This window comes from Zootoca vivipara, chromosome 5, assembly GCF_963506605.1.
Source record: "Zootoca vivipara chromosome 5, rZooViv1.1, whole genome shotgun sequence".
In the NCBI taxonomy this organism is placed as follows: domain Eukaryota; kingdom Metazoa; phylum Chordata; class Lepidosauria; order Squamata; family Lacertidae; genus Zootoca; species Zootoca vivipara.
In genome coordinates, this window is record NC_083280.1 from 19,138,149 (window position 1) to 19,158,830 (window position 20,682).

Consider the following 20,682-nt stretch of genomic DNA (forward strand, 5'->3'; position numbering starts at 1 on the left):
ACTCTACACATGGACATCACCAAATGGGCAGCATCGAAATCAGATTGATTATATTCTCTGCAGCCAGAGATGGAGAAGCTCTATACAGTCAGCAAAAACAAGACCTGGAGCTGACTGTAACTCAGATCATCAGCTTCTTATAGCAAAATTCCAGCTTAAACTGAAGAAAGTAGGAAAAACCACTGGGCCAGTAAGATACAATCTGAATCAAATCCCTTATGAATACACAGTGGAAGTGAGGAACAGGTTTAAGGATTTAGATTTGGTGGACAGAGTGCCTGAAGAACTATGGATGGAGGCTCGTAACATTATACAGGAGGCAGCAACGAAAACCATCCCAAGGAAAAGGAGATGCAAGAAAGCAAAATGGCTGTCCAACGAGGCCTTACAAATAGCGGAGGAGAGGAGGCAAGCAAAATGCAAGGGAGATAGGGAAAGATACAGGAAACTGAATGCAGATTTCCAAAAAACAGCAAGGAGAGACAAGAGGGTCTTCTTAAATGAACAATGCAAAGAAATAGAGGAAAACAATAGAATGGGGAAAACCAGAGATCTGTTCAAGAAAATTGGAGATATGAAAGGAACATTTCGTACAAAGATTACCATAATCAAGGACAAAAGTGGTAAGGACCTAACAGAAGCAGAAGACATCAAGAAGAGGTGGCAAGAATACACAGAGGAATTATACCAGAAAGACATGGAGGTTTCGTACACCCCAGGTAGTGTGGTTGCTGACCTTGAGCCAGACATCTTGGAGAGTGAAGTCAAATGGGCCTTAGAAAGCACTGCTAATAACAAGGCCAGTGGAAGTGATGATATTCCAGCTGAACTATTTAAAATTTTAAAAGATGATGCTGTTAAGGTGCTACACCCAATATGCCAGCAAGTTTGGAAAACTCAGCAATGGCCAGAGGATTGGAGAAGATCAGTCTACATCCCAATTCCAAAGAAGGGCAGTGCCAAAGAATGCTCCAACTACCGCACAATTGCGCTCATTTCACACGCTAGCAAGGTTATGCTTAAAATTCTACAAGGCAGGCTTAAGCAGTATGTGGACCGAGAACTCCCAGAAGTGCAAGCTGGATTTCGAAAGGGCAGAGGAACCAGAGACCAAATAGCAAACATGCGCTGGATTATGGAGAAAGCTAGAGAGTTCCAGAAAAACGTCTACTTCTGCTTCATTGACTATGCAAAAGCCTTTGACTATGTCGACCACAGCAAACTATGGCAAGTTCTTAAAGAAATGGGAGTGCCTGATCACCTCATCTGTCTCCTGAGAAATCTCTATGTGGGACAAGAAGCTACAGTTAGAACTGGATATGGAACAACTGAGTGGTTCAAAATTGGGAAAGGAGTACGACAAGGTTGTATATTGTCTCCCTGCTTATTTAACTTATATGCAGAATTCATCATGCGAAAGGCTGGACTAGATGAATCCCAAGCCGGAATTAAGATTGCCGGAAGAAATATCAACAACCTCAGATATGCAGATGACACAACCTTGATGGCAGAAAGCGAGGAGGAATTAAAGAACCTTTTAATGAGGGTGAAAGAGGAGAGCGCAAAATATGGTCTGAAGCTCAACATCAAAAAAACCAAGATCATGGCCACTGGTCCCATCACCTCCTGGCAAATAGAAGGGGAAGAAATGGAGGCAGTGAGAGATTTTACCTTCTTGGGCTCCTTGATCACTGCAGATGGTGACAGCAGTCACGAAATTTAAAGACGCCTGCTTCTTGGGAGAAAAGCAATGACAAACCTAGACAGCATCTTAAAAAGCAGAGACATCACCTTGCCGACAAAGGTCCGTATAGTTAAAGCTATGGTTTTCCCAGTAGTGATGTATGGAAGTGAGAGTTGGACCATAAAGAAGGCTGATCGCCGAAGAATTGATGCTTTTGAATTATGGTGCTGGAGGAGACTCTTGAGAGTCCCATGGACTGCAAGAAGATCAAACCTATCCATTCGTAAGGAAATCAGCCCTGAGTGCTCCCTGGAAGGACAGATCGTGAAGCTGAGGCTCCAATACTTTGGCCACCTCATGAGAAGAGAAGAATCCTTGGAAAAGACCCTGATGTTGGGAAAGATTGAGGGCACTAGGAGAAGGGGACGTCAGAGGACAAGATGGTTGGACAGTGTTCTCGAAGCTACCAACATGAGTTTGACCAAACTGCGGGAGGCAGTGGAAGACAGGAGTGCCTGGCGTGCTATGGTCCATGGGGTCACGAAGAGTCGGACACGACTAAACGACTAAACAACAACAACATCAGGGGTGTGTCAAATATCCCCCACACTTGCACTATAGCACGGGTATCCCTGTGAGAACTGTTGGACTAGATGGGGCACTGGCCTGCTCCAGCAGGCTCTTTTCATGTTCTTATATTTGGTCTGATCTAGCCAGGCAGCTTATTATTTTATGATATTCCAGTGGATGCCCATAAAAATGTACTGCGTAGGTACATGACTCACCTACCTGAGGTTAATATTTCTGCCAGACCTACGGTACCTCTCTCTCTCTTTTGGTGGATGAACATAATGAGATGTACTCTTGAGAATACATGCCATCAGAATAACATGCAATTTGAGGCTGATTAGAAATCCAGGAAGCAAAGTGTGGATTACACCTGGAATCTGGATCATTTAAAGTTATCCTTATAAAGAATGAATAGTGAATGCTGTTATGGAGGCACAAGCCTCTGCACTCTGTGTCATTACTTTGCACTCTGTGACTAGAATGTGGGGTCCTTTGCATTTGGCTTATTATATGAGTCAGAAGGGGGAGTTCTCTGATCTAAGGATAAAAGCATAACTGGGTGAGGAGAAAAGGGAGAATGTCATCCCTCCTACAACAGAAGAGCCTTTATAGATATTTGATACGCTAATAGTCTACTATTCTCTTGATAGCATGAAAAGAGGGATATTTTCCTTTTGAGGCGCAGGTGGAATTTCGCCCTCTGCCTGACTCACTGAGAGACCTTAAGGAGGTCACTTTATCTCCTATTTCTCCATAGGAAAAAGTGGGAGAATCATCCTTCTTGACATTATGGAGAGGTTTTGTGATGACTGATTAAAGATGCGTTGGCAGCAGTAAAGGGCAGTTTCTTCATACCCATACAGTAGTACCTCGGTTTACGAACACCTCGGGTTACGAACTTTCGGTTTATGAACAATCGAAACCCGGAAATAAGTAACCCAAGGTTTTTGAGGCCTATGGAGGCCTCTACAGAGGCATAGTGCGTCCGCGACTGGGACGCAGCCATGGAAGCGCTCTGATGCCTTCACGGAGGCATACTACACGGCGGCTGAGAACAGCACGGGAAACCCAGGGGGGGGGTTCCCTTTGGAAGCTCTTACCTCGCGCGTAAAAAGGGCTCCCAGCAACAGCGGCTGCGGAGGAGGAGGTGGGCCAACGCCCCCGAGCCGCTTCATGGTGGAGACCCCTGCTGCAGCTCCCGCAGCCCCTGCATGACACAGCCTCTCCCCTGCGACGGCGAAGATGGAGAGACGTTGCAGGAGCACGACGGCGAAGGCCTGGTGTCAGAGGTGCTGATGTGGCTACTCTAGAGTAACGACTCCTCGCGGCATAGTCCTTTTAGACTTTTATTTAGTGCTGACTATTTACAGTGCTCAGAGCGATCTATATACATGTTTACGGTGAGGTGTCAGTACCTCTGAATGGAGATTGGCGCGTTTTCTTCCAGCAAAGAAGCTTTGGGAGACCCAACCTCTTCCCCCTACGTTTTCGGCGCAATTCCGGAGTTGGGGGAATTGGCCTTCCCCCTGGGCTCCCCCTTTCCTGTCCCACCTGGGTGATGGGCTCCGCAACCTTGCCTGAGCCTCGGACACCACTTCCTGATTCTCCGCTGGAGGCAGAGCTCTCCCTGCTCTCCCCAGCGCTTGGGGATGGGCTGGAACTTAAGATGGGAGGGACTTCCTTATATCCCTTGTCCCTCACACCTGGCCTCGCGGAGGGGTCGAGAGAAGCGAGGCTGGGCTTTCACTGTTGCGCCCCTGCGGGGTGGAGAGAGACGTCGGCACGGGGTCAAGAGAATCAGCAGCCGCTCCAACCAGAGCCAGATGCACCGCGAGCCATCCCGGCCAGTCCTGGTGCCTGGTGGTGGCGGCAGCCGCTCTGACGAGGAGGAAGGTCGCCCGGCAAGCACTGCGGAGAGAGAGGGCCGGAGAGCCACGGGCGCTGCCGTCGCCGTGCAGCAAAATGACTCGCCAAGCAGAGGAGAGGCTGTGTAGTGCAGGGGCTGCGGGAGCTGCAGCAGGGGACTCCACCATGAAGCGGCTCGGGGGTGTCCGCCCTCCTCCTCTTCCTCTGCAGCCGCTGTTGCTGCGAGCCCTTTTTACGCGCGAGGTAAGAGCTTCCGAAGGGAACCCAACTCCCCGGGTTTCCCGCGCTGTTCTCAGCCGCCTTGAATGAGACGCAGCCGCAGCGCAGTGTTTTTCATCGTTTGGAACGGATTAATCCACTTCCATTTCTTTCAATGGGAAAGTTTGCTTCGGTTTATGAATAGACTTCTGGAACCAATTCTGTTCATAAACTGAGGTACCACTGTAGTAATAATGCAGAACCTTGAGAGAGGCATATCTATTCAGGGGTAACTGCTTTTGATTCAAAGGATGCTAGTCCTTGAACAGTCAGAGGGGGCAGATCTCAAAATAGCTTAGAGAGCAGAGTATGTTGTTGTTTAGTCGTTTAGTCGTTTCCGACTCTTTGTGACCCCATGGACCAGAGCATGCCAGGCACTCCTGTCTTCCACTGCCTCCTGCAGTTTGGTCAAACTCATGTTGGTAGCTTCGAGAACACTGTCCAACCATCTCGCCCTCTGCCCTCCCCTTCTCCTAGTGCCCTCCATCTTTCCCAACATTAGGGTCTTTTCCGGGGAGTCTTCTCTTCTCATGAGGTGGCCAAAGTATTGGAGCCTCAGCTTCAGGATCTGTCCTTCCAGTGAACACTCAGGGCTCATTTCCTTCAGAATGGATAGGTTTGATCTTCTTGCAGTCCATGGGACTCTCAAGAGTCTCCTCCAGCACCATCATTCAAAAGAGAGCAGAGTATACACAGTGGCAAAGAACTGAGGAGTTAGAGTAGGTCTGCAATGTAGGAAAGAAAACTAAAGCATCCATTAGATGGCCATTTTACCTCTCCTTAGAGACATCCAATGAAGCAGAGTCCACCACCTCCCCAGGCAGTCTGTTCCACTGTTTCAGCTCTTACTGTCAGAATGGTCTTCCTAATGCTTAGTCAGAATCTCCTTTCTTGTAACTTGAATCCATTAGTTCAGGTCCTCCCCTCCAGAGCAGGAGGAAATAAGCTAGCTCCATCTTCCATGTGACAGCCCTTTAAATATTGGAAAGTCCGCTCACCCTTTTGATGCAGCGGTGTTGCAGGACAGCAGAGGCTCCTCCAAGGCCCCAGCGAGGGAATCGCGGCATTGGTGCCCTATCCAGATATGGGGTGGGGGCATAAGCCCGTGCCACCTATCAGAAGCCGGATCCTAGCCTGCATCCTGGATCAGCAAGTGGAGATGCAGGCTAGGACACGGGCTGGGATGGAGGGGGCAGAGCCGGCGGAGCAAGAAGGCTTCCCTAGGCTCCTCTCCCTGGCCATTTAAACTACCCTCACTAGGGTCCCCACCTGCTTTTCCCTCATCGGGTTCCCCACCCCGCCTCCCTTGGTTCAAGCGGATGGTTAAGGACTTCACTGTGGCTATGGAGGTTGCCGTTCTATGGAGCCGGGTAGGAATCTGTCCACCAGGCCAATTGGCTACAATCAGTGGTTTTGCCAAACTCATAGCAATCGTCACAACTGGGTTGGGCATCAGGGCAATCCTTTGTCTTGGATGGAGGGGAGGTTGTAGTCTCCGCTTGCCCCTTCAAACGCTGGGGCATCCCATTAAAGGGATCTGGGGGGGGGGAGTGGTCATGTCTGCATGCCTAGGTGGGGCCAGGGCCAAGGGTGCTCCCTGAGATGGCAGTTCCTGCAAGGGTCACCCAATTTGATGTAAGTCTTAGGAACGCCCCCCCCCCCCACCGCCTGGATTGACCTATGTGCCACTTCTGGTGGGTGGGCTGGAAGTATTTTGATTGCCCCATGCCCAAGCCAAACCTCTTTCATCTGTATTCAGTGGCCTGTTTCGATCCAAACCAGTTTTTGTGGTCCTTTATTTATCTGCGGGTTGGGGACTGGGGAGCACAATGCCTGGAGCCACAAGTGGCTCTCATTTTTCCTCCCAGGCTCCTCTTATCCATGCTAAACAAATTCAACTCCTTCCAATCTATTATGGTCATCTTGAATCCTGATTCTATCTGCTGCAGTATTAGCTACCTCTCCTGGTCTGGTGTCATCCGCAAATTTGATTAGCATCTCCTCAATGCCTTCATCCAAGTCATTTATAAAGATGTTGAACAACAGCAGGCCCAGGACATAACCCTTTGGCACCCCAAATGTCAACTTTTTTAAGGATGATGAAGAACCATTAGTGAGCACTCTTTGGGTTGGGTAAATCAACCAGAAAGGATCACAGGAATTCATAATGCTCACCTCAAACACAAGGAACCCATTACAATTCCAAATTGTTATCCATTTTGGATTTTAATCTGAGCCAGGGAAGAATTCCTCATGTGTGCCCTAGGCGGTCCATACACCTCTTTCTTCCCATCCAGCACTGGGACAGCTATTTCCTACTCCCTGGTAAGAGACTCATGGATCATTCTGGCAGCAAACAGCAACAAAAGAAAGGCAATAAAATCAAGAGGAGAGACGTTTTTGGAGGTCATTTCACACCAAATTACCCATTTCTTCTGATTCTGAAGCAAATCTTCTGTGTGAGACGTCACCCCCATTTCTACAAGAGTTGTGTGCAAAAGGCCTCTCAACGTTTTCCAACTATTTGCAGGCAGAGATGTTGGGGTGCAGCCAATTCAGCACATGACATTCAGAGGGAGAATAAATTATCCAACATTTTCTCAGGGGTAGGGTTCAGTAGCAATAGTCCAGCTTCTTCTTTTTCTCAAGGCTTCCCCCACGTTTTGTTGCTGCAAGTGGCAGAAACAGTGTTTGCAACCTGGCCACCATTTTGTATCCTCCACAACACCCAGGAACTCTAGCATCATTTTTGGACATTGGGGGGTTGTCACCAATTCTTCCTAGTGGCCTTTTTCTAAGGGGGTGACAGGGGGGAAACAACTCTCAAAAGTTTTCTCTGTGGGGAAAAAAAATTTCCAGCAATTCTGGATCAGCTTTAATCTCTACTTCAAACGAAAGGTGGTTCTGAATGAAGAAAGAGGCAACTGATGCTACAGAAGTATTGGGGGGTGGCAGGAGTTCCAGGCCCAAGGGGCAGCAAAAGAGAATGGTGACTCAGCTGGAGAAGTCAAAGCACAAGCAACACAGAACCACAAAGGAAGTTTTAAGGAAACACTTAGGTGAGTCACTTCAGGAAAATTGGAAGGCCAAATTATTAACATTCAAAAAAGATATGTGGGCCAAACAAAGTGAACTTTAAAGATCAAACTGCAGCAAACAGCAATCTTCACAAGAGTAACAGCACACCCATTGCCCAAGGCAATGCCCTCATACATTGCACAAGTAAATTATTCATTCGATCAATAGCCCTCCCTCCCCACTGCCAAGTAATTTCACTGTTCAAAGGCTCTTCATGTCTATTAATGAACTTCTTTAACTTGACTCTTTCCATCTCCCACTTTGGCGAACCAATCATTCTAACTGGCAAAGGTAACCAGCAAAGGTTTAACCGCCCAGAAAGGAAGAAACATCCTCGAGGGCACTGAGCTAAGATTCAGGCATGTTCATGGATTCATTTTCAGCATTTTGCCAAAATACTGTTGCCATTTCTTTACTGTACAGCTTGATCCTCCATGTATCAGCAATGACCTAATGGTCAGCCAGATCTGAGCCAAAGGCAATTCATCTGGCCCCTGGACACCCTACCAAATCAATCAAAGTGCAGTAAAATGTCCATATTTTTCACATAAGGAAAATAAATGTATTTTGCTCTGTTGCATCAACACTCAGCCCTTCCTTCCAGTTCATCCCACCCCTAACCCAAGGAACAAAAAAACCCTTACCTTTCAGAAACTATAGGGAAAGGTTCAATAGATATAAGACCTATTTTCTTTCTCTTTCTTTCTTTCTTTCTTTCTGGGTTTTCAACAGCCTTTTATTCCAAGCATTCTCCAACATCCAGGCCAGGCCTGTGCCTGCAACTCCCCACATTAACATATTACATTCACCTACATGGAATTTTGGTGGGTGCACTATTGCCTTGCAATGACAAGCAGTACCATAATAACAGATTTTACAGTAAGCTCACATTTTCAAGTTATTGAAGTGCTCTTGCCATGATGAGGATGGAAGGAGTCATAGGAAGACGGAGTTCCATAAGAGTGCAGGGTACAATACAGCAGTCCTGCCAGTGAGTTTGTACCATGCCAATCTCCTCACCACTTTCCCGCTCTCCCTCCCCGTAAGCAACAGTAAACCACCTGCCAGGAAGCCAGCATAGCAGCTCCACGCTACCCAGGGAGCCACTTCTGCAATACAATATCTCGAAGACTACTGCTCCTTCCAAGGGCTTTTCGCTCAAACATTTTGATGAGTGCAGCAAAGCAAAAATGTCTTCAGAGCAAGAAATAACCAGGAAGCTTTCAGATGAGCCAGTTAATTTAAATGTTTGGAAAGCATGCTGATATTATTATTATTATTATTATTATTATTATTATTATTATTATTATTTAAAGCTTTTCTTCCTTTAAACAAATGCACACAGATTTGGGACAAGATCGGGACTGTTTCACCCATCCCTGGTTCAGAACAAATGTAAAAAGCAGGGTAAGGGGTGTGATTGACCCATTAACGTTGACCTAGTTCGAAAGCATGTCAAAATGCAAGTAGATAAATAGGAACCGCTACAGTGGGAAGGTAAACGGCGTTTCCATGTGCTGCTCTGGTTTGCCAGAAGCGGCTTTGTCATGCTGGCCACATGACCTGGAAGCTGTACGCCGGCTCCCTCAGCCAATAATGCAAGATGAGCGCGCAACCCCAGAGTCGGTCACGACTGGACAGGGGTCCCTTTACCTTTACTATAGAAGCTATACTTTACTATAGAAGCTATACTTGCAAGTTTTTTTAGAAGAAGAAGAAGAAGAAGAAGAAGAAGAAGAAGAAGAAGAAGAAGAAGAAGAAGAAGCTAATTCAAAATGTATTTCCCAGAATTACAGACTTACAGACATTTGTCAGGAAACTGCTCCTGGCAACTGTGAAAAGTACAGAAACATCCCAAAAGCTTATGCACAGCTTAAGTCATGGAAGAATTCCAAAGGCATTTCAGGATGACGGGTTGTTAAAATGTGTGTCCCCAGGGTACATCAAGCCGGATTCCACAAACAGAAAAGTGACTGGAAAGTTGGATGAAGGTAAACAATTTTATAAAAGCAGATGTTTTGTCATTTTAATTCTTCTCTGTGACAGCCTTCTGAAAATGGAGCTCGGTCACTAGGTGCTGAGGAATGTAGATGTAGCAAATTGCGTTGCAGCCTCCCGAGCGAGTGCCTTCTCTGGGATCACTGTTATTTTATCTGATTGAAAAATGAATAAACACAATTATGTATTAAAAAAGGCTTAGCTGCTGGGCTAAGTTTAAGATGCTGGCGCTGGTATGCAAAGCCCTCTAAAGCTCAGGACCAGGAGACCTAAAAGATTGCCTCACATACACCTAATCAATCACCGTGCTCTGCAGGAGAGGGCCTCCTGCCAATACCACCTCACCAGAAGATCTCATTCAGTGTGATCATAGTTGGAAGGGATCCTGAGGTTCATCTAGTCCAACCCCTGCAATCATAAGAATCACAACTAAAACATCCATAACCAATGGCCATCCAACGTCTGCTTAAAAACCTTCAATGTCAATATCCTTTTAAAATTGTGGCACCCAGAACTGGACACAGTACTCCAGGAGTGGTCTGACCGAAGCAGAATAGAATGGTTCTGTTACTTCCATTGATCTGGACACTATACTTCCGCTGATACAGCGTAGAATATACAGTGGTACCTCGCAAGACGAATGCCCTGCAAGACTAATTTTTCGCAAGACGAATGCGTCTTGCGATCTGATGGTGACTCGCAAGACAAATTCGTTTTGCAAAAAAATCATCTTGTGAATCGCGGTTTCCCATAGGAATGCATTGAAATTTAATTAATGCGTTCCTATGGGGGGGGAGAAAATTCAATGCATTCCTATGGGAAACCGCAATTCACAAGACGAATTTTTCGCAAAACAAATTGACTCGCGGAACGAATTAAATTCGTCTTGCGAGGCACCACTGTATTTTTTTATAATAATTTTTATTGATTTTTTCTTTATAAAGACAAAACATACACAACATATACAATAAACTCTGTCCCTTCATTTCCCCTCCACCCACAAGACCACTTCTGCCACCAGTGATACCCATGGGCATTGAGAAACAAAGGGGTCCATTTTTAAGCTGGGTTTGACCTTCCCCCCCCCCCTGCCACTGAGAGGACAGAGGCGGAGGAGCTCTGAGGTTTGGCTTATCCCCCAGCTAATTCTTCATTATAATTCAACAACAAAACCACAAATAGAAAAAAGAAGAAGAAAAAACCTGAAAAAAGAAAAAAAGAAAAAAAGAAAAAACAAGAACATCTAAATTCCAAATCTTATTTTCTTAACAGTTTGTTTGCGGCTTCCACGATTCTCTTCCTCCTGGATTTCCTAACTTCTTTAATTAATTTTGGCGAGTTTTCTAATCTAATTCAAAATCTTATTCTTATTATATTAACTTAATCCTCCTCCTTCTTCATGCTGCCCCCCTCCGAGTCCCCTCCTGCCACTAGGGTAACCCGAGGGGTTCAGCAGTCAAAAGGTTCCATTTTTGTGTCTGGGTTTCCTTCCACCCCTCCCTCTCCCCTCCAGACACCCCCTGCCACTGGATGCCAAGAGTAAAGAGAGGGAGACAGGCAGTTCTCTACCCAAACACCTCTCTAGTCACCAAAAACATTAAAAACAAACTTTAACATGTTTCCCCAGCCATTCTTCTGCCCCTCCAGAAAACTCTTAACCCTAAACTTTTAAAAATCTCTCCCTCCCCCCTCCCAATGTCCCTTCCCCCCCCCATTGGATCAGCATATCCTTTAGCAGGCCAAGATTCAGACACCGTTATTCATCAAGCAAAAAAAAAAAAAACCCTTAAACTAAAATTTTCACTCCACACCAGTCCTTTCCCACATCCACTTCCAGACCTTTGCACCCCCCTCTTCCTGCCTATCCCTCCCTTCACTAACACCACTCCACATTTCAGTCTTTCCAGGATTTCCATTTCCATCAATCTTCTCTTCACTTTGCTTCTCCTTGTTGGCCTCATCTCCTTGTTCAGATTTTTGTTTTTCATCATCCAACACATTTTTTTTTGTCCAAATCAGTCTCCAAGTTATCCTCAAATTGTTGCTCCTCACACACAGTCTCAGCATCAAAATTGTCCTCTAAATCTTGATCTTGCACCTCATTCTCCATTTCTGTTGGATTCAAACATTGCCGTTCCTTGTAAATATCTTCCCATGTTTGTAGATAGTTCAACACAGCCTCCTGGAAGGCTCGAGAAAACTTTGTTTTCATAGTTCACTTAACCGCAGGCAGACCAGAGATAAGGGCCAAAGAGTGCTGGAAAATTCCTCTCTACCACGATGTCGGCTCCATCTTGGCTGATCTTATCCTTTGTCTTTAACTTCATTACATTTCAAATTTAAATTCCGCTTAAATTACTTCTGAATCCTCTTCAATCAGTTTTTACAGTCCACAACAGTAAAATCAATTTTCTTAATCCTGTAGCAATTTGACAGCTTTTGACAGCTGTCAAAACGTCCTCCCCCTTGTTGCTGCTGAACCTCAAGGGGTATCAACACCGGGGGCTGGGAATGTTTGGAAAAGTCTTTCTTTCTCTCAGGTCCACAATCTGGAAAAGCACTTTTCCCCTTTCGGCTTAGGGATATTTAATACGCCTCCCGATTAACCATTTGGAAGAGATCGGCTTCCGTTGCTTTAGAATCTCTTCCTATCTTCAAATTTAAAATTTTTAAAGTCCGAATAGAGATTTGACTTACTTTGTACAAGTCTTTTATTTTCTTGGAAGAATCCGCCGCTTGCAGGCTGAGGACTCGGAGCTTCACTTCAAGGAGGTAAGATGAAACCCAAAAATGGCTCCTGCGACTCCACTCCGCTGGCTCTCGATCGCTCTACGGAGCTCTCGGGCAGCGGAGGAATCGCATCTGGAGCAAGCAGCTGGGCGCTATGTCACCGGGACTCTCTACCCGGTGTTTTTTCAGGGAGTCCGCTCGCTCTGCGGACTTCCCCCCCCCACGAAGCCAGGGACTTCAGAGCGCGAAGTCCCTGCGTCCTACTCCACCAGCGCGGCGGACCGGAAGCCTCTCGAGGCACCACTGTAATTGCTTATCTCCTTGGCTCAGGATCGCATAACTCCATACTCTCCAACATTTCTCTGATGAAAAAAGGGACATCCTAAGGAAAAGCGGAACATTCTGGGATCAAAGCAGAAACCAGGACAGCTTCTGTGAATCCAGGGCTGTCTCTGGAAAACAGGGACACTTGGAGGGTCTGCAGATAGGTTTTAAGCTTAGAATAAAACCAGTTTAGTTTGCAGGATAGCTCCAGTTAACATCTACAAAAGTTAACATAGCATCTGATCAGCACTAATTTTGTGACTAAAAACTTTTTATATTCTGAAATGAGCCTTTCATCGGTGGGCAGATAGGGATTAAGTACACTCTCACTACACACAGTGTGACTCTTCAACACCCATTGTGTGGCATTTGGGAGGCTGGAAGGGGATAATGGGCAGAAATCATTCTTACAGGCTTGTTTTGATAAAGCCGTTGATCAGGCCTCATCTCATGAATGCGACACTAATTTGTTTAGCTTTCTCCCAATTGCTGCATGGCAGAGGTTGGGAAATGAAGAGAAGAACAGTTAATTGTTTTAGTCATTGTAAATGTTAGTCAGAAACGTTTTGCTTACATTTATTCTCAGAGTAAACAAGGTATTAGGCAGGGACTCAGTTTGGGGGCGCACAGCTGGAGTGACTCAATGATAATAATAATAATAATAATAATAATAATAATAATAATAATAATAATAATAAAGGCCACTGGTACATCATCCCTCTCCTTCTTCTCCCTTCCAAATCCCACCCTGCCCTGCCACTTTCAGGGTATTAACTTGGTAGTGTGACCACTTCCACATCACCAAAAAAAGAGGAAATGTATCTCCAGAAAAAGAGGACAACAGAAGATGCAGTCTCTACAGCCACAGCAGGCGCTGCAAACTTCCAACACTTTGACTTCACCTCCCAAGGTGTACTCCTGCATTGTCTCCCAAGGTTGACAAATGGCAACAACAAAAGCTATTGTTTGTAAGCTGCTTTGAGATAATCTGAATGAAAAGTGGCATAGAAATACAATGAATCAATCAATTAATTAGAGGAGGAGATTTCAAAGTACCGTATTTTTCTGTGTATAAGACCATGTTTTCCCCCCCTAAAAAAGAATGTCAAAAATTAGGGGGCATCTTATACATGGAGCCATCTCCCCCCATTTTCTTAAATCTGAGTCTCCAAAAATAGGAGACTTATTCATGGGGTGTCTTATAGACGGAAAAATACGGTATATGCATGTGCTCGAGTTTTCAGCCTGTGAATCCTAATTGTGTGAACTGTATATTCCACAACCCTCATGTGGATATCCTGATATCCTTAAGGTTTGATGAACAACTAGACCATATAGCGTGTTTCGTTGCACTTAAGACAAGGGAAAGGGGAAAATAAAGTTTTCGTAGGAGAACCTTACAGGTAGCTATTTCTCGCCACAAATCAGCCTGGCATAAAGTGTACCCTTTCTCGTTATGTTGTCTTTCGAGTTGAAGAGGAACTAACAGTCCACACAGGGCAATGTTTTTGACAACCCTGTGGATATATTTTACCTGTGTTTTCCCCCCTCATGGTTTTGATTTATGGACTACTTAAAATGAGGCTGCATTTTAAATTTTAATATTGTATTTTAATCTGTATTTTAATTAATTGTTTTTTTCTTTTATGTCTTATTGTAATTTTATTGGTTTTAGCAGCCCTGAGCCCGGTTTTGACTGGGGAGGGCGAGGTATAAATAAAAATTACTACTACTACTACTACTAAAGGATTAGAGCAGAAATGGTTTTCCCATAGGACAACCTGTCATATATATATTAATTTAAGGAATTTTAAAGTTTGGAGAAGCTCCAGGTTATAGGAGCTGCTGCTTTAAGAAAGAGTGGGAACCACAGAGGAAGCAAAACAGCAAGTGCATCAAGGGCACATAGGGCCAAAACCCAATATTGTGTATTAGATTTACAGTGTAATCCTATGCATGTTTACTCAGAAGCAAGTTTCACTATGTTCAATGGAACTTGCATCCAAGTAATGTAACAGTGTAATTAGCATAATTAGTTACACTAATTAGGGTTAGACATTCACAGCTTTGAAATTCAGTGTCAGCTATTTGCTTGCATTTGCATGAAATTAATCCTTGCCTGACAATGAGTGAATATGCAAACAATGGCAATTTCTGTGCCCATTTCAGTTTGGATTGGAAATCTCTGACTTCTGTAATCGTGACCTTATGTATTCCTCCATACGATCATTGGTGAAAAAGATGCAGACATGGCAACTTTCATTTCTTTGAAAATTATCTTAAAAGACCCTACAAAATTTCAAGGTCCATACAATCAGTTTGTATTCAGAGACTTTGTGTTCTTTGTGGCATATGTATACTCATGTTATGCATTTTAAGTTAGTGGGGAGAGAGGTGTGGAAGAGAAATTTCTTACTCTCTCATAGCAGAGTTAAGCAATTGCTCCAAACACATTAAAACTTGGTTAGATTCACACCTGCCCTCATCACATTTAAATGACTGTTGCCCACCAAAATACTTAGGCTAGAATAAATCACAGACACTTGCCTTAGCAAATGAGTGAATGTTTTACTCACAAAGTTTCTAGAACTCTGGGCACCACAGTTCAAGAAGGATACTGATAAGCTGGAACGTGTCCAGAAGAGGGCAACCAAAATGGTCAAAGGCCTGGAAACGATGCCTTATGAGGAACGGCTTAGGGAGCTGGGTATGTTTAGCCTGGAGAAGAGAAGGTTAAGGGGTGATATGATAACCATGTTCAAATATATAAAAGGATGTCATATAAAGGAGGGAGAAAGGTTGTTTTCTGCTGCTCCAGAGAAGCGGACACGGAGCAACGGATTCAAACTACAAGAAAGAAAATTCCACCTAAACATTAGGAAGAACTTCCTGACAGTAAGAGCTGTTCGGCAGTGGAATTTGCTGCCAAGGAGTGTGGTGGAGTCTCCTTCTTTGGAGGTCTTTAAGCAGAGGCTTGACAGCCATCTGTCAGGAATGCTTTGATGGTGTTTCCTGCTTGGCAGGGGGTTGGACTGGATGGCCCTTGTGGTCTCTTCCAACTCTATGATTCTATGATTCTAAGTTGCAGCAAATAAGTCTCCATCCTCTGGTAGTAAAGCAAAAATGGGGGGGGGGTTCCAAATGACATAAAAAGTAAAGTCCTTACAAAAAGGATCATACAATCTTTGGGTTAGCAAAGACACAGGCTATAAAATCCCAGGATCGGCTGGGCTGGGAGCCAAAGCCGCATGGCTCTTTCTTTGCTAGTTCCAGGAACAGAAAGACTGGGAAAGTGGGGAGCAGAGGCTGATGAGGGCCTGCAAAACCCCATCCACTGAGCTCAACTGCCGTTGACTGTGACATTTCTTTATTTCCCCCTCTAGCCCCATTAACCTGCTTAACTCATCTTACCTACTGAGATTCAGGCTCAAAGCAGAAACAATTTTCTCCTGATCTTGGAGCTTTCCCCGAAGAGCTCAATAATTTCATTTTTTTAAAAAAAAAATGCATTTCCCTTCTATAATTATTAAGTGATTTGAATTTTGGGAAATTGAAGAGCAGGATGGCCCAAGGATACACTTAAGAACAAAATGAATTGGAAGGAAATGACAGCCAAAGCAGACAAGACACTGTTCATGTAATTAGTAATTAGTGGCTTATATTTTTTTATAAAAAAAATCAGGCACTTGCAGGAGGAGATATATGGATTGGGACCTTGGCATGCATCCCTCTGATGCAGTCCAATTAGCTCCAATTGGAACTCCCCCTTCCTTGCTGCAAATTGCACTAGAACAAACTATGGATGTTTTCTTATTGGTGGAATGTCAGAGCTTTTGTGCTTCATTCTTTTCTTGCTAATTATCAATGAAATTAATGATCTGTGGCAAAAACTTTGTTGAACTCATTGGGACTTTCCTCCATTGGACTTATAAGATGCCTAGCAAACAGGGCAACTGTTCACTAAATGAAAGTAATCTTCTGATTTTAACTATGAGACAGCAATGCTAAGTCATATGGAAACAGAGGTCCTCACTTTTTTATCTGGCTGCACAATGTACAGACAGATACAATTAAGCATTAAGTCATGTTTATCTGACTGCAGGAAAGGGCATTTCTATGTGCCCATTAAGCAACGTGGGTGGCTCACCTAACCATTAACAGGGCAAATCTCTCTCCTTGTGCTTAGATGCTTCATTAAGGCATAGCTAAGTGATGGTGTGACCCAGGTGGCGCTGTGGTTAAACCACTGAGCCTAGGGCTTGCTGATCAGAAGGTCGGCGGTTCGAATCCCTGCGACGGGGTGAGCTCCCGTTGCTCGGTCCCAGCTCCTGCCAACCTAGCAGTTCGAAAGCACGTCAAAATGCAAGTAGATAAATAGGAACCGCTACAGCGGGAAGGTAAACGGCGTTTCCATGTGCTGCTCTGGTTCGCCAGAAGCGGCTTTGTCATGCTGGCCACATGACCTGGAAGCTATACGCCGGCTCCCTCGGCCAATAATGCGAGATGAGCGCGCAACCCCAGAGTCGGTCACGACTGGACCTAATGGTCAGGGGTCCCTTTACCTTTACCTTTAAGTGATGGTGTAGCTCGAATTCCTAAACAACCATAACAAGCCTAAGGACTTGTTTTCACAATCAAAAGCCAAAAGTTATCACTCCAGCCAACCCTAGGAGAGATCTAGCCTTCTATTGTATATAATTAAATACTGGAATGAAAGAGAGATTAAAAGCGTCTAATACTGCCTATGTATAGTGTTGTTGTGTTGTTAAATCCCCCTCTTAACTCGTGTTAACTTTTGAACCACCTCTGGTACAGTCGTACCTCAGACGTCGAACGGAATCCGTTCTGGAAGCCCATTCAACTTCCAAAACGTTTGGAAACCAAAGTGTAGCTTATGATTGGCTGCAGGAAGCTCCTGCAGCCAATCGGAAGCCATGGAAGCCCCGTCGGATGTTCAGCTTCCAAAAATAGTTCGCAAACTGGAACACTCACTTCCGGGTTTGCGGTGTTTGGGAGCCAAGACGTTCAAGAACTAAGCTATTCAAAAACCAAGGTACGGTTGTAGTTGTAATCTGAGGGCTCTATACCTTTTCCAATCAAAGCAGAGGAAACACACAAACAGACCTACCATAAATAAGACCTGGAATTCTGCCATTCTTCCTCTGTCGCCGGTTCTTTTCAACATTCATAAGAACACAAGAGGAGTGTGCTGGGCAAAGATCCAGCAGATCTAGTTTACAATGCTGTTTCCACAGTGGCAAGCCAGATACTTATGAGGAGCTCACAAGCAGGACCTGAGTGCAATTGCACTCTCCCCACCTAGCGGCTGGCAGTCAGAGGCATACTGCCTGAAAATGTAGACCATATAGCCATCATTATTTAGTAGCCATCCATTGCCTTATCCTCCCCAGATTCGTCTAATACTCTTTGAAAGTCATCCAAGCAGGTGGCTGTCACTATCCCATGTGGAAACAAATTCCATACTTTAACCTATGTGCTGTGTTTAACTCGTTCATTCTTTTGTGTGCCCTGTTTCTTCCAAACTTCAGGATCATCAGACAGCCCGAGTGCTAATATTATGGGAGAGGGGGAAAGAGTTCTATCTATGCACTTTTGCCACACCTAATTTTATACATCTTTATCATGCCACCTCTTACTCGCCTTTTCTCCAAATTAAAAAGGCCCAAATTCTGCAGCCTTCCCTCACAGTGTGGTGTAGTGGTTAAAAGTGGAGGGCTCGTAATCTGGGGAACCGGGTTCGCGTCTCTGCTCCTCCACATGCAACTGCTGGGTGACCTTGGGCTAGTCACACTTCTCTGAAGTCTCTCAGCCCCACTCACCTCACAGAGTGTTTGTTGTGGGGGAAGAAGGGAAAGGAGAATGTTAGCCGCTTTAAGACTCCTTCGGGTAGTGATAAAGCGGGATATCAAATCCAAACTCTTCTTATTCTTCACAGGAGAACTGCCTCAACCTCTTGATCATTTTGATTGCCTTTTTTCTGAATCTTTCCCTACTCTCTAATATCGTTCTTGAGGTGAGGTGATCAGAACTATACACAGTATCGGAAGCAGCTACCAATACCTAACCCTAAATAGATAACCCCACAGTTGTTGTCTACAAGCAAGTTGCGCCTCTTCCCATATGAACCTACATGGTCCCTGAGATCATCTTTTGAGGCCCTCCTTCGTGTGCCTCCTCCTCAAGAGGTCCAGAGGGGGGCAACACGCAAACAGGCCTTCTCTGCAGTGACTCCCTATCTATGGAATGCTCTCATTATACACCTTTAGGCGCCAGGCAAAAATGGTCCTTTTTAACCAGGCCTTTGGTTGATCTTATTGACATCCAACACCCTTTTAGAATGTGGCTTTTTGGGTGGCTTTTTGGGTTACTGCTTTTGGTTTGATTTTATATGTTGTGGTCTTGTTGTGAACCTCCCTGAGACCTCCGAGTCTAGGGCGATGTATAAGTTGAATTTATTATTATTATTATTATTATTATTGATGATGATGATGATTATGATGGTATCCTGTGTGGCCTAAATTAAAAATTAAAAAACCCACCTACATTTATTTAAGCACAAAACCTGAGAACACTGAAGAGTGATCCATTCACAGGGGAGTTTCTATCATGCTATCCATTTTCCCCTACTGCTGTGTCTCATTTTCTTAGCAGTTGATTAGAACCCATTTGGTTCCACTGGGATACACCCAATGACACTCCCCTGATAAACAGATATACAGGAGAGATAAAAGAAAATAACATATCACGGGTGGTGCTTAGAAAGTTGTTAAAACCACATATTCAACATCCACTTATCTTTTATGTATACAGATATTTGTTGTGATAAATGGCCCATTATGAAAAGTGATTGTCTGAAGGGCTGAAGCAGACTGTGGACCTGCATACTGAGCAAATCCTTTGACCGCTTACTGCTCATCTTTCCTATTATTCGTTATGCTGTTCCATTATTTTATGTGCTTCCAGCTTGTCAGCGAAGAGTACAGGCATAATGGAAACAAATCCAATGCTAAAGACAATCTGCAGCTGACTGCGATGCAGAACTTTTCATGTTTCAAATGAACGTGCCCCAAATGTTCCTCGGTGAACCACACCTCCAGCAAACAGTAATGGCAGCAGCATGGTGTGCGGTGACCAGAGAAGGCTGCATTGGAACATGAAGAGCCTGCTGGATCAGTTCAATGACCCATCACGTCCAGCACCCTGTTCTCACAGTGGTAAATAAGCCTAGAGCCATGGTCTCTCCTTTCTCCAATAAAAGAGAGTGATAGAGACTGTGGCCCTACATTTTGCAAAATTCAAATCACAAAAAACCCAAGCATAACTGCATTTCAATTTGCAGATTAGTCTGGAAAGTGCAAATCAGGTCTGTTCCCTTAAAAATACTTCAGCATCCTTAAGTATTTCTGTCCCTCACCCCTTTTATAAGAACTTAAGAGGCTACTGGATTAGGCCAATGTCATACCCTCAGACATGTGGAGTCCCAAAACTGGAGTGTGTGTGTCTTCCTGGCCGTGTCGCTGTGTGATTCACGTGACCCATGCGAGATCACAGAGCCCAAAATGCACTCTTTTTTTAGCATCGCGCCCCAAAATGCACAATTTGAGGTGTCACACAAGATCGTAGCCCTGAGAAAAACACTTGGGGGGGTGATTTCAGTGCAAAACTGCTCTTGCACCAAAACCCCCCCAAAAGGGACACTTTTAGGGTGTGCAATGTGGCCCATCTAGTCCAGCATCCTGTTCTTGCAGTAGCAGCCAGATACCTACAGGAAGCCCCCCCCCAAGGACCTGAGTGGCAGGGCCGGCTCTAGGGGAAGGCTGGGTGGCGCGGGGTGCCGGAGCGCCGGGCTGCCAGGGGGCACTGCATGGTGGAGCCGTGCGGCAGCCACGCTACACGCTGCGCCCACCCGCCAGACGTGGCAATAAACGGGGCAGGGCGGGGGGCGCCGGAGCGATCTCCGCACCACAGCGCCAGGGCGCCCGACATGCTTAAGACGGCCCTGCTGAGTGGAACAGCACTCTTCACTCCTGCAGTTTTGAGCAACCTGGATTCAAAGTATTTTGCCTCCAACAGTGGGGGGGTAGAACTGTGCCTGACAATGGCATTCCAAGGCCCGAGGCTCTGTCCTTCCCCAACCTTGTTACCTGAGATCT